The sequence below is a fragment of the Epargyreus clarus genome, unplaced genomic scaffold (genome assembly GCF_041222505.1).
Source record: "Epargyreus clarus isolate Ecla_fem2 unplaced genomic scaffold, WU_Ecla_fem_2.2 ptg000015l, whole genome shotgun sequence".
Classification (NCBI taxonomy): Eukaryota; Metazoa; Arthropoda; class Insecta; order Lepidoptera; family Hesperiidae; genus Epargyreus; species Epargyreus clarus.
This window is the reverse complement of record NW_027332223.1, coordinates 285954-300446: the sequence shown is the minus strand read 5'-3', so window position 1 is coordinate 300446 and position 14493 is coordinate 285954. Positions and strand designations below refer to the sequence as shown.

Here is a 14493-nt window from a genome sequence, read left to right as displayed (position 1 = left end):
GATATTTCACTCGAGGCCAAGCCCTACAAACTGCCTATCACTTACAGCATCACATCATGCATGATATCATCAGACCTATACATAACATGGTTTAACCTTGTTAGAATTGTTGTCGTTATGTTTTATTCGTGTCTTCCAGACTTTTACAACATCAGGGTCGAAATACTATCGCCTATTATTAAAAATCTTGTATTCAAATTTTATCTACGAAAGACCAAAATTTTTTTTTTTTTTTTTTTATAATATAAGAGTAGCAGACGAGCATGCAGTCCACCTGATGGTAAGTGGCTACTGCCGCCCATGGACATCTGTAATCAACCCCAGATAGGATTAGATATCCCTACCTGAGGTCGGCCACAGATGCGCCGCTACCCCTGAGGACTAAGCTGGAACGCCTCGGAAAAGTCTGTCTCCCTTACCACACCCTTCAAACCGGAACACAGCAGCGCCTAGCACTGCTGTTATTAGGTAGAAATAGGTGTGGCGGTGGTGCCGCCGGAGTCGAACCATAAAGGGTTCTACCACCTTCAATGTGACAAAATGTGACATAAAGAAATTGCCAAATGTTGATCGCAGGCAAAACATTAGACAGATTAATTATTCATAATAGGCGTATGTCTGACGGAGTGTTGTTGACTTAATTGTATCTTGCGAGCTATCTTTGACGCTAACTTAAGCTATACATTAACTTACTAGAAACCATTAGGATGACTTTAATGGAACCTAAAATTGCAAGTCCATAATTTTAAGATTTTTCTAAAAGAGTTAATGTACGATGCATCTAAGCATCAAGAAATTTTCATACTACAAAAATGAAATACCATTAGCACTTGGGATCGTTGCTTCACATGAAATATATTTTCGTATACTCGCTTTGGCACATTGAATGCGGACAATCCCTCGCAACCCCCACTAATATCACTTTGTCAAAGTATTTCCCAAGACGTATCTTTCAATGGTCCCTTCCTGGAGTTTGAGAATAGTATGGATATGAGGTCGCAGGTAGCCGAGAGCTCGGAATACTTTCAATTTGATGGAGAGGTGAGAGGGACGCCAGGAATATTGTTTGAGGTCCCTCTGATCTCTTGTTTGTTTTCACTTATGAGAAGATTAATGTGGAACTAAAAGGCTTTGATACACACGCTGTAAAAGAGATTGCTAATAAATAGCGTTCGTTAAAAGAACTATTTCATTTAGCTTGAGCTTTTCCCTCATTTTTGATGGAAATGAAAATGAATATGTATGCCATGAAATGACTGAGGAATATTCAGATTCACGAAACAAAAGTAGTGTTTATAAATCACCACGCTGTATTTTTTCGAACTTATCTGGATGTACATCCACGATTTTCTAAGTAGGTAAACATTTGCAAAGGGTTTCGATATTCACGCTCAAGCGATAACGTGGAGAATGGCAAGGACGACACTGTGGAAATAACATAAAACGATTGAGCACGAAATCAATACCCTTTATATTACACATAAAAATATGATTTCCCAAAATGAACCGAACTGAAAGAAACAGAACCTTTGGCCGTTATCCGGCGGTCGCTTGAAATGACGGATGTGAGCGTCACAAAGGGGCCAATTTGCGACTCTGACCAGCCATTAGATACATTGCTATAACGACTATATAAATATAACGCATTAGATAGATCGTGAGGTTAATTTTTGCCTAAAAATTGAGTTACAAGTGTAATAAGTAGCCGGTTCCGTAGATTGCAAATTAGAGGTATATTATTGATATCTGACACTAAAATGTCTGTCTTTAAATAGTTACCTTATGATAGTACCTAATGATAGTCTTTATTATCCACGTGGGCGGCCGAACTGAAAAATGATTTGAATCTGGAAATATTAATGCCATCAAAAACAATGCTTGTAAAAAAATCCAAGTCTCGCCATTCAATTCTTCTACCGTAAAAAGTCTTGAGATCTATGTAATACCAAGCCGGTAATGTATGCAGTCCCTACTTAAGAGACCTTCTGTCTTAAGGTATTATCTCACTATCTAACCTAACAACATCTTATGGGACCATACCAATTTTAAAAATATTTTATGTTCTAAATAAATTAACGTGGCAATCGTACTGCAAGTCACATTGTGTTTTCATCTTATCATATCGCATCACACAAGTACGATTGCCACGTCAATTTATTTAGAACATAAAATATTTTTAAAATTGGTATGGTCCCATAAGATGTTGTTAGGTTAGATAGTGAGATAATACCTTAAGACAGAAGGTCTCTTAAGTAGGGACTGCATACATTACCGGCTTGGTATTACATAGATCTCAAGACTTTTTACGGTAGAAGAATTGAATGGCGAGACTTGGATTTTTTTACAAGCATTGTTTTTGATGGCATCTCATTCCTTTTTGTAGATATTTCTACTCTTTTCCTTTCCGGTACCTTCCACTAGTTGAATCTCAACAACAGATTTTTTAAAGGCAATTAAATTGTTTAGGTAGTCTTTGTAGTTATGTAAATAATCTTGCCATTCATCATCACTTTCATTCGAACATGACAATAAATTAAATCTAAAAAAGTTACTATTTTGACAACTGAAATTATGCCCGTTATCCTCAGGAAAAACATTCTAAAACATCTCTACTGATTGTGATTTATTTATTTATTTATTTATTGGGATTTAACGTGTCTTCGTATTAAATAATCGACATCCCTTACTTTCTTCTGAATATCCGACAAAAATCATTGGTAATCTTTCACTGACTTCGTCGGACTCCGGTTTTTGATATAAACCACAGTATTTACTGCTCTTGCTCAAATTAGTTTCAATTTATAATAGACTTCTGAAATCTGAAATGAAATGAAATATTTATTTAATAATGATAACATCAGTTTTAGACTTGTCGCATATACAATAATAGTTCTGTTAGCTGTTTCAACCACAACAATTTGTTTAGGGGTATACAGTATCGCCTTCTAATGTAGAATTCCATTTGTTGATAAGAAAATATTGAAAGCTCTATTACAAAATGTCGTCCCACCATCTGATCTCATCTGGAGGCACGGCAGTGCCTCCGCCAAGTCGAGCCAAAAGAAGCGGCACGGCCGTACCATACTTTTCCCGAAGCAATTCGGCCCATTTTTGACCCCCTGTAACTTCGTTGCATATGAAGCTAGAAGCCTGAATTTTCAGGAGCCAACCAAGCATTGTATAGACACGGTACATTTCAAATTTCATGCAATTTGAACCAGTAGTTTAAGAATTACAAGTAGTTAAAGTTCGTAATTTTGTCACTCACTCACTGACTGACTGACCGATCATCAAAAGTTTAAGGCACTTCCAGCAGACATAGAACGTTGAAATTGAGGGTACAATTAGTGTTTAGTATATAACTCATGGAAAAACTAAAATATTTTGCAATTTCTGTCCAGTTATCTAGATACACCAACTACATTAAATAACTTTGTATCCTATATAAGTTATATAGGATTACAAAGTTACATTTGCAGTTAATGAATCTGTGTTTCTGTCCGCGAAATGTACGAGTAGTAGGGGAGCCCATGATGTTAAATGGGTAGAAACTCGAGCGTCAATAGGACGTATACGATTGTGTAGATTACACGTTAGAGTGAAGAGAAGGTTGTGTGATATTTTTCGATTCACCGTGGAAATAGCTTCTAGATGATTCGAAAAATGTAAAAAGCAGAGTCAGACATACTCAAGGCGCGGAAGGTTAGTGATAGAGTATATATCTCTGATGCCGGAAATATGTTTATCTGCTGGTTTGCATAGGGGGACAGCCATACGAGAGGTAAAAATGGAAAAAAAGTAACCAGCACATTAGATTTTCAAAGGGGATATGAAGTTACCCCAGATGAGTCCCCCATTCGAAAGACTGACGATTCGATTCGAAAGACTGTCAGTGACTCTTCGAAAATGCAAAAAAAAACGTTATCTTGACACACTCGAGGGCGTAAGATTATTATACAGGAAATTCCAGCTGATGTTTTATGTTGCAGCTGACGATTTAGTGGAGGGGTTTTTTATATTGACGATTTGAAAAAAAAAACAGAATGAGAATATATAAAGAATAATGTATTTTCCATAAAATTTGCCTTTTCCTTTAGTTTGTTGTACACCATTACTTTCCAGGGATCCATGCTAATAAATGGCGCTATCAGATAGTGCATATTTTCTAGCATTATTTCCTTTGTATTAAAAAAAATACCGCACTCGAGTATGTCCAGGTATAGATTTTTTGCAACCTTATTACTCCCTAACGCCGCCCTCAAACCATCAGATTATAAATTTATTGTTTTCAGCATGTAATTAAGCTACTATAGATAATACGATTTTTTATTAATAGTCTGATGGACTTCCCTGGTTGAACCCCCCAAATGGATAGTTTAAGATACTCTATAGGATGTAAGGTATCTCCCATATCTTAATCTGCCGCGTTCGAGTCACTCTCGAAATCCCGTCTTGGGCTCCCCTACTATTATAGGCGACGTCAATTGTTTTTATTCTCGAGATAAAAGACGTTTTCAATTCCAACTTCAATTTAAATTCAATTCAAATAATGGGTGAAGTGCGAATCGAACTCGTACGTACACTGAGGGTTCCGTACCACAAAAATATTTGTTTATTTTATTTTTATTTTTACTAATTGATGTTATAGCAGCCATATAATGCATTGTGAACATTTCAAATGAAAAACGCTAAAAAATAGCAGGTCCTTATATGTTTGTCTCTGTAGTTCCTGGACTAAAAAAGGGTTACGATATCCCGTGCCTGTCGTAAGAAGCGACTACAAGGGGGCTTCCGAAGTTGGGAGTGGCAACAGGGAGCTCGAACCGTCCAATAAGTGTCCCCGGGAAGGACGGCGGTATGTGTAGTCGCATACCGTCGTGAACACCGGATAGTTTAGGAGGAGCGAAAACTGTTCTCCCAGGGCAGAGCTCGATCGAGGCATCGCGCTTAAAGGACTTCTGTTACGTTCAGTCGGAGATCCCGGAGTTCTCCAACAAACGTTGAGGACGGCCACCGGAGGATTTTAGTGCGGCTAAAGTCCCACATAACCCGGCGTCACTCCCACGTCGTCGAGTACCTTTTCAAGATTTCCTCCTTATAAAGAAAAAGAAGGTCCTTGTATGGCAACTCTCCTTTATTTGAAAGTTTTTCTTTTTACTTTTAGTACATATTGTTAAAGCGGCCACCATTATACATATTCCGTAAAAAAAATAAATTTCTATGTATTAAGGTTCCAGAAATAGAGCTCTATGTCAGACAAACGAACGGACAGCTTAGAAATAGGGTTCCGTTTTAAACTTTAGGTATGGAACCCTAAAAAGTTATATAATATCAAAAACATTCCGAATTTCTGACAAATGTCATGAGAAAAAAACTAGATGTTACGGCTAATGTGCCTAAATCAGTTAAAACGCAGATTAGCTTGTCCATTACCTAAAGTACAAAACGAGATTGTATCAATTTTCACCCCTTGACGTCGACCCGTGCATGCCATGATGCGTCGTCGTGTCATGAATTTACGACAAACATTGTATATTTTCACGAAACAATATCGCTTTGCGGCACGATGTCGCTATGTGTCACGATACGTCGTCGTGTCGTAAAAAGGCATGTGTTTTAGCCCTAAGAACAAGTCTGAAAAGATGTTTCGAATTTTAACTACATAGTTAATCTGCATATTTTCTAGCTAATCTTAAGTCTAGTTAATGTGTATGCTAACGTATTCTACAATCTAACGGTAACATACACAATATACAATAACTGTCGTGAGGTTTAGCAACTGTCACCGCATTATAAAATAATAATAAGTTTGTTTCCAAGGAAACAAGTGTTTAGGCAAAGGAGATGTTTCATTTTCGGCCATCTTATGTACATTATAACTAAAAAACACGAATAATTTGCATAATTGAAGAAAAATACACATATATTTTGATAACCTAAAGTATTCGTGTTTAAAAATATTTAAAATAAGCAATCCTCATTGAAATATTAAATATGGCGGAATACTGTCAATGTCAAGTTTTCAAAACTGTCGATGTCGGGAACCTATGTGTACCCCACACATAGGTTACTATACTCTTTGGATGTCGGTAATTCTGTATTTCGCTGTTTTTGTCGTAAAGTTATTGTTACCTTAGTACTTTACAACCTGGCTTTTGTTTTGGGTATCCCCTCATTATTTCTGAACTTAATTAATTATTTATAATAATAATAACAAAACCACCTTTTAAATAGTATCTGGTTTTATAGATGTAAGTGACATGTCAAATTAAAAAAGAAGAAGTTGTCAATTTGATATGCGTAAAAGTGGATATATACATATTATAATAGTGGACTCCAATGTAAACGTTGAATAAATATGTAGGTACTGATGAGAAGATTCCATTTTAATCCTGAATATGTTTCTGCTCTGTGCTGCTTACGATTATTGTGATTCTACCTTACTTGTTTACCCAGCTTATGTTTTATGGACTCTTGTGATTTTCGTGCGATCGCTGTGGATTGTGTTGACAAGGATTCAATATCATCAGGTAAAATATACATCAGTTGTTGTATTAATCGTGAAATAATCGTAAATAATTTTAAACTACAGAAGCTAATCTTTTTACATTTCTCTTTTTTAGATAATTACATTAGCAAGACATGGACATTCTTGGGATGACAAAATAATCAGTTATTATTGCAACTGCATCGCTGGGCAACGAACCGTACTCGTAGGTAGTTGCGCTCACATTATGCCCATTGTTTGATGTTTGGGCTGAGCTCGTCACAGGATGAAAATATTGATAAGGGAAGATATTTAAAATGAATAAATAATGTATTTAAGTGAAGAGTAAGTAAAATATGATCAAATGTGTACTTAAAGTTGTTTTATTTACACACTTAAATGTTTTAACTAAAATAAATTGGTATAGAAGTACATATTTTGGTATGTTTGTTTTAAGTCAAGATTTATGAAAGTAAATATAATTAATGTTTATCAAATATAGGCCTTGTTTCTCAATTCACACAATACAATGTTTATATATCTACGCCCATTCGCGTAAAAAAATATATTAAAAAGTATATAATGTATATAGTAAGTTAAAATAGAATGACAGATGACATTATTACGGTAATCACTACCGCCATGATGTTTTTCCACTGTTGTGTTGCAAGTTTAAGTGTAAATCATTGTTTTTTAACAATTAAACGAACATGATTTGAAGAAAATTAACCCCCTTCTTTGCAAGTTTTCTTAATTTTTAATATAGTCTACAAAAGGTGGCCGGGAGCCCATACATTTTGAAACATCTCCTTTCGGCCTTATTGAGCATAAATAAATGTCTATGAAAATATTTTTTATATGTAAGCACATAAAAAATTATAATGTTCACAATAGAAAATCCCTAATAACTTCTAAACGGATTACCCTAATTACACAATTCCTTTTGCCCTATCCGTTTTAGACATAAACCTACCAAATGGCATTAAAGACAAACCAATATATATACGAACAAAAAATCATGTTTTCAACTTACGTAATATTAGGTACGTAACATTTCAACGCAATATTACAAAAATTTAGTTAAGTTCGTTTCAAATGATTCGAAATAGGAAACTGTTATATAAATCGAGCTTAGATATCCACTTTATAACATATTCTTGCCATGATCACCAAAAATATCAGCTCCTAGTGGCTTGATAATTGATAGCTATAAAAAAACGAAAATCCACAGTTTAACGTTGAATTTAAACAACCGTCCATTGCACAATTAGGGTATTTTATTTTGCTCCATTGCTTGTACAAAACAGTTACAAACGCGTGTCAGAAATGAACTGACAGTCGCGCACGTATGCGCTCGAGTCCCCCCGAGATAACGAGTCGGTAAGTGGTGTCTACGTGTGCGTTACTTCAGCCCACTTTGTATGAAGATTTACTTCTGTTAGTTTTTATTTTGTGTTAGTACCTACCCGGAAAATACGTGGAAATTATTATAAGAAACCTTTTTAATATAAATAATTTTAAGTATGAATTTGTTAGCGGTGAGTAAACTTACTGAAAAAGGATTTACTGTTAATTTTGAAAAACGGTTGCACTATTAGTAACTCTATGGATATTATCATCGCAACTGGCCACAACGTAAATGGTATATATAAATTTAAACAATTTGTCAAATCACCGATATGTAATTTGACAATGTCAAATAAATATTGGCATAGAAGACTAGCCCATATTAATCCGGAATATATGCGAATTTTAAAGAATATTATGACTGGTCTTGATAATGTGAACATTACCGACGGATATGACGACTAGTAAGAAACCATTTCCAAACCTCTGAACGCGAACGAACGATATACTGGAGATCGTACATACAGATTTATGTAGTCCCATGGAAGCTAGTTCACTCAACGGTTCAAGGTACATGTTATTATTTATCGACTATTATTCTCGAATGACACGATGAATGTTTATTTTCTAAAACATAAGAGTGAGTCTTTAAGAAATTTAAAAAATATAAAGTGTTGAAAAAGGAACTAGCAAGTCGAACAAATGTATGAGATCAGATGGTGGGACGACATTTTGTAATAGAGCTTTCAATATTTTCTTATCAACAAATGGAATTCTACATTAGAAGGCGATACTGTATACCCCTAAACAAATTGTTGTGGTTGAAACAGCTAACAGAACTATTATTGTATATGCGACAAGTCTAAAACTGATGTTATCATTATTAAATAAATATTTCATTTCATTTCAGATTTCAGAAGTCTATTATAAATTGAAACTAATTTGAGCAAGAGCAGTAAATACTGTGGTTTATATCAAAAACCGGAGTCCGACGAAGTCAGTGAAAGATTACCAATGATTTTTGTCGGATATTCAGAAGAAAGTAAGGGATGTCGATTATTTAATACGAAGACACGTTAAATCCCAATAAATAAATAAATAAATAAATCACAATCAGTAGAGATGTTTTAGAATGTTTTTCCTGAGGATAACGGGCATAATTTCAGTTGTCAAAATAGTAACTTTTTTAGATTTAATTTATTGTCATGTTCGAATGAAAGTGATGATGAATGGCAAGATTATTTACATAACTACAAAGACTACCTAAACAATTTAATTGCCTTTAAAAAATCTGTTCGTACTTGTGTGATGCGATATGATAAGATGAAAACACAATGTGACTTGCAGTACGATTGCCACGTTAATTTATTTAGAACATAAAATATTTTTAAAATTGGTATGGTCCCATAAGATGTTGTTAGGTTAGATAGTGAGATAATACCTTAAGACAGAAGGTCTCTTAAGTAGGGACTGCATACATTACCGGCTTGGTATTACATAGATCTCAAGACTTTTTACGGTAGAAGAATTGAATGGCGAGACTTGGATTTTTTTACAAGCATTGTTTTTGATGGCATACATTTGTTCGACTTGCTAGTTCCTTTTTCAACACTTTATATTTTTTAAATTTCTTAAAGACTCACTCTTATGTTTTAGAAAATAAACATTCATCGTGTCATTCGAGAATAATAGTCGATAAATAATAACATGTACCTTGAACCGTTGAGTGAACTAGCTTCCATGGGACTACATAAATCTGTATGTACGATCTCCAGTATATCGTTCGTTCGCGTTCAGAGGTTTGGAAATGGTTTCTTACTAGTCGTCATATCCGTCGGTAATGTTCACATTATCAAGACCAGTCATAATATTCTTTAAAATTCGCATATATTCCGGATTAATATGGGCTAGTCTTCTATGCCAATATTTATTTGACATTGTCAAATTACATATCGGTGATTTGACAAATTGTTTAAATTTATATATACCATTTACGTTGTGGCCAGTTGCGATGATAATATCCATAGAGTTACTAATAGTGCAACCGTTTTTCAAAATTAACAGTAAATCCTTTTTCAGTAAGTTTACTCACCGCTAACAAATTCATACTTAAAATTATTTATATTAAAAAGGTTTCTTATAATAATTTCCACGTATTTTCCGGGTAGGTACTAACACAAAATAAAAACTAACAGAAGTAAATCTTCATACAAAGTGGGCTGAAGTAACGCACACGTAGACACCACTTACCGACTTGTTATCTCGGGGGGACTCGAGCGCATACGTGCGCGACTGTCAGTTCATTTCTGACACGCGTTTGTAACTGTTTTGTACAAGCAATGGAGCAAAATAAAATACCCTAATTGTGCAATGGACGGTTGTTTAAATTCAACGTTAAACTGTGGATTTTCGTTTTTTTATAGCTATCAATTATCAAGCCACTAGGAGCTGATATTTTTGGTGATCATGGCAAGAATATGTTATAAAGTGGATATCTAAGCTCGATTTATATAACAGTTTCCTATTTCGAATCATTTGAAACGAACTTAACTAAATTTTTGTAATATTGCGTTGAAATGTTACGTACCTAATATTACGTAAGTTGAAAACATGATTTTTTGTTCGTATATATATTGGTTTGTCTTTAATGCCATTTGGTAGGTTTATGTCTAAAACGGATAGGGCAAAAGGAATTGTGTAATTAGGGTAATCCGTTTAGAAGTTATTAGGGATTTTCTATTGTGAACATTATAATTTTTTATGTGCTTACATATAAAAAATATTTTCATAGACATTTATTTATGCTCAATAAGGCCGAAAGGAGATGTTTCAAAATGTATGGGCTCCCGGCCACCTTTTGTAGACTATATTAAAAATTAAGAAAACTTGCAAAGAAGGGGGTTAATTTTCTTCAAATCATGTTCGTTTAATTGTTAAAAAACAATGATTTACACTTAAACTTGCAACACAACAGTGGAAAAACATCATGGCGGTAGTGATTACCGTAATAATGTCATCTGTCATTCTATTTTAACTTACTATATACATTATATACTTTTTAATATATTTTTTTACGCGAATGGGCGTAGATATATAAACATTGTATTGTGTGAATTGAGAAACAAGGCCTATATTTGATAAACATTAATTATATTTACTTTCATAAATCTTGACTTAAAACAAACATACCAAAATATGTACTTCTATACCAATTTATTTTAGTTAAAACATTTAAGTGTGTAAATAAAACAACTTTAAGTACACATTTGATCATATTTTACTTACTCTTCACTTAAATACATTATTTATTCATTTTAAATATCTTCCCTTATCAATATTTTCATCCTGTGACGAGCTCAGCCCAAACATCAAACAATGGGCATAATGTGAGCGCAACTACCTACGAGTACGGTTCGTTGCCCAGCGATGCAGTTGCAATAATAACTGATTATTTTGTCATCCCAAGAATGTCCATGTCTTGCTAATGTAATTATCTAAAAAAGAGAAATGTAAAAAGATTAGCTTCTGTAGTTTAAAATTATTTACGATTATTTCACGATTAATACAACAACTGATGTATATTTTACCTGATGATATTGAATCCTTGTCAACACAATCCACAGCGATCGCACGAAAATCACAAGAGTCCATAAAACATAAGCTGGGTAAACAAGTAAGGTAGAATCACAATAATCGTAAGCAGCACAGAGCAGAAACATATTCAGGATTAAAATGGAATCTTCTCATCAGTACCTACATATTTATTCAACGTTTACATTGGAGTCCACTATTATAATATGTATATATCCACTTTTACGCATATCAAATTGACAACTTCTTCTTTTTTAATTTGACATGTCACTTACATCTATAAAACCAGATACTATTTAAAAGGTGGTTTTGTTATTATTATTATAAATAATTAATTAAGTTCAGAAATAATGAGGGGATACCCAAAACAAAAGCCAGGTTGTAAAGTACTAAGGTAACAATAACTTTACGACAAAAACAGCGAAATACAGAATTACCGACATCCAAAGAGTATAGTAACCTATGTGTGGGGTACACATAGGTTCCCGACATCGACAGTTTTGAAAACTTGACATTGACAGTATTCCGCCATATTTAATATTTCAATGAGGATTGCTTATTTTAAATATTTTTAAACACGAATACTTTAGGTTATCAAAATATATGTGTATTTTTCTTCAATTATGCAAATTATTCGTGTTTTTTAGTTATAATGTACATAAGATGGCCGAAAATGAAACATCTCCTTTGCCTAAACACTTGTTTCCTTGGAAACAAACTTATTATTATTTTATAATGCGGTGACAGTTGCTAAACCTCACGACAGTTATTGTATATTGTGTATGTTACCGTTAGATTGTAGAATACGTTAGCATACACATTAACTAGACTTAAGATTAGCTAGAAAATATGCAGATTAACTATGTAGTTAAAATTCGAAACATCTTTTCAGACTTGTTCTTAGGGCTAAAACACATGCCTTTTTACGACACGACGACGTATCGTGACACATAGCGACATCGTGCCGCAAAGCGATATTGTTTCGTGAAAATATACAATGTTTGTCGTAAATTCATGACACGACGACGCATCATGGCATGCACGGGTCGACGTCAAGGGGTGAAAATTGATACAATCTCGTTTTGTACTTTAGGTAATGGACAAGCTAATCTGCGTTTTAACTGATTTAGGCACATTAGCCGTAACATCTAGTTTTTTTCTCATGACATTTGTCAGAAATTCGGAATGTTTTTGATATTATATAACTTTTTAGGGTTCCATACCTAAAGTTTAAAACGGAACCCTATTTCTAAGCTGTCCGTTCGTTTGTCTGACATAGAGCTCTATTTCTGGAACCTTAATACATAGAAATTTATTTTTTTTACGGAATATGTATAATGGTGGCCGCTTTAACAATATGTACTAAAAGTAAAAAGAAAAACTTTCAAATAAAGGAGAGTTGCCATACAAGGACCTTCTTTTTCTTTATAAGGAGGAAATCTTGAAAAGGTACTCGACGACGTGGGAGTGACGCCGGGTTATGTGGGACTTTAGCCGCACTAAAATCCTCCGGTGGCCGTCCTCAACGTTTGTTGGAGAACTCCGGGATCTCCGACTGAACGTAACAGAAGTCCTTTAAGCGCGATGCCTCGATCGAGCTCTGCCCTGGGAGAACAGTTTTCGCTCCTCCTAAACTATCCGGTGTTCACGACGGTATGCGACTACACATACCGCCGTCCTTCCCGGGGACACTTATTGGACGGTTCGAGCTCCCTGTTGCCACTCCCAACTTCGGAAGCCCCCTTGTAGTCGCTTCTTACGACAGGCACGGGATATCGTAACCCTTTTTTAGTCCAGGAACTACAGAGACAAACATATAAGGACCTGCTATTTTTTAGCGTTTTTCATTTGAAATGTTCACAATGCATTATATGGCTGCTATAACATCAATTAGTAAAAATAAAAATAAAATAAACAAATATTTTTGTGGTACGGAACCCTCAGTGTACGTACGAGTTCGATTCGCACTTCACCCATTATTTGAATTGAATTTAAATTGAAGTTGGAATTGAAAACGTCTTTTATCTCGAGAATAAAAACAATTGACGTCGCCTATAATAGTAGGGGAGCCCAAGACGGGATTTCGAGAGTGACTCGAACGCGGCAGATTAAGATATGGGAGATACCTTACATCCTATAGAGTATCTTAAACTATCCATTTGGGGGGTTCAACCAGGGAAGTCCATCAGACTATTAATAAAAAATCGTATTATCTATAGTAGCTTAATTACATGCTGAAAACAATAAATTTATAATCTGATGGTTTGAGGGCGGCGTTAGGGAGTAATAAGGTTGCAAAAAATCTATACCTGGACATACTCGAGTGCGGTATTTTTTTTAATACAAAGGAAATAATGCTAGAAAATATGCACTATCTGATAGCGCCATTTATTAGCATGGATCCCTGGAAAGTAATGGTGTACAACAAACTAAAGGAAAAGGCAAATTTTATGGAAAATACATTATTCTTTATATATTCTCATTCTGTTTTTTTTTTCAAATCGTCAATATAAAAAACCCCTCCACTAAATCGTCAGCTGCAACATAAAACATCAGCTGGAATTTCCTGTATAATAATCTTACGCCCTCGAGTGTGTCAAGATAACGTTTTTTTTTGCATTTTCGAAGAGTCACTGACAGTCTTTCGAATCGAATCGTCAGTCTTTCGAATGGGGGACTCATCTGGGGTAACTTCATATCCCCTTTGAAAATCTAATGTGCTGGTTACTTTTTTTCCATTTTTACCTCTCGTATGGCTGTCCCCCTATGCAAACCAGCAGATAAACATATTTCCGGCATCAGAGATATATACTCTATCACTAACCTTCCGCGCCTTGAGTATGTCTGACTCTGCTTTTTACATTTTTCGAATCATCTAGAAGCTATTTCCACGGTGAATCGAAAAATATCACACAACCTTCTCTTCACTCTAACGTGTAATCTACACAATCGTATACGTCCTATTGACGCTCGAGTTTCTACCCATTTAACATCATGGGCTCCCCTACTACTCGTACATTTCGCGGACAGAAACACAGATTCATTAACTGCAAATGTAACTTTGTAAT

At 34.8% G+C, this 14493-nt stretch overlaps 1 protein-coding gene and 1 long non-coding RNA gene across 3 annotated transcripts in view; one reads left to right on the top strand and one right to left on the bottom strand.

The window, feature by feature from the left end:
* Nucleotides 1–14493, bottom strand: part of LOC140748232 (neuroligin-3) — a 142234-nt gene that overhangs the window by 55075 nt on the left and 72666 nt on the right. The window lies entirely within an intron of this gene.
* LOC140748032 (uncharacterized) lies at nucleotides 3178–8950 on the top strand. Its single transcript, XR_012102915.1, has 3 exons — nucleotides 3178–6530; nucleotides 6624–8404; nucleotides 8752–8950. It is a non-coding gene; the product is annotated as an uncharacterized LOC140748032 (long non-coding RNA).